Source organism: Rhagoletis pomonella, unplaced genomic scaffold (assembly GCF_013731165.1).
Source record: "Rhagoletis pomonella isolate Grant_MI unplaced genomic scaffold, Rhpom_1.0 Rhpom_scaffold_00012, whole genome shotgun sequence".
Lineage (NCBI taxonomy): Eukaryota > Metazoa > Arthropoda > Insecta > Diptera > Tephritidae > Rhagoletis > Rhagoletis pomonella.
The window spans coordinates 17,403,016-17,404,171 of NW_023458566.1; positions in this window are offsets into that span (position 1 = coordinate 17,403,016).

The following is a 1,156-nucleotide window of genomic DNA, read 5'->3' on the forward strand; positions in this document are numbered from 1 at the left end:
AAAAAAATTAAATCACTTTAATATAGAAAATGACAGAATAAACGAAAACACACAAATTTTATATTTGTCAATTTGACTAGTGATGCATCGAAAATATCGATGTTTTTTTTCGATGCATCGAAAATTTTCCACTCGATGAATAAATAGTCAATGTATCGATGCATTGATGTTTTTCGAAAACAGACATCTCTGCCATATAGAACCGACGTTCCAGTTTTCCCAATTGTAGTCAGAATTAGCCAGATTTTACTGGAAATCGATACCGTACTCGGTTCTCTGACTATTAAGAGTACAAAAAAGAGAGTAAACACGGTTCTCTCTCTGTCAGAAGTTACCAGTTTTAGTCCGAGAATTTTTTGCTGGTAAATTCTGGTAAACGTGTCAAACGATAAGCTGTAATGTGTTTGGCAACCAAATTGTAAACAAACGAAAAGTGCACTCTGCTAATTCATGTTGAAAATAATCTAATTACTTGTTTAAGTGGATTCTAATGAATTTGAAAGTATTTTTGGTTATTTACATGAGTGAGCTGCGTGTGTTTACATACAAATCAAGCAAATATTTACAACCAAAACTTGGAGGTTATGTTGAAGTTGACAGAAGTTACCATTTTTACTAAAAAGCGATCCCGTACTCTTCAATGTTACTCTCTCCCTCGGAGCGAATTTTTATTTTTTGACAGTTTTATTAGTTTTAGTCCGAGGAATACGGGATTCCATCTAATGTTTGGTTTAACACCTCTGGACTGTCATCGCGATTTCTTCATTGCCTAGTTACGGTTCAGTGATCTGACGTTGAATTTTTCTTGTTAGTGCAACTGCAGCCAAGTTTCTTTCTTTCCGGTTAACCATGGTAAGGGGACGGCTAAATTTGTTTTCTCGCAAAACGTTTTAAAAAAGGGCAAATTAAATGTGAACAATTAGTAAACGAATGTGGTGTTTTGCCACAATGGCTCGCAATAAATTAATTAATTTTCTAGAGCGTTTCGAGTGTTAAAAATGTATTTGTAAAACTGTTTCACGTGGTACTATCCCCCGTGGTAGCTGCTGACAGAAACGTGGAGGCGCTAATAACTTTCGTCATTATAATCATATATACATGTTTTTATTTGTTTTACAGCCTTTCCAAAGGTTTGTACAGACTGGCCGTATTGCCA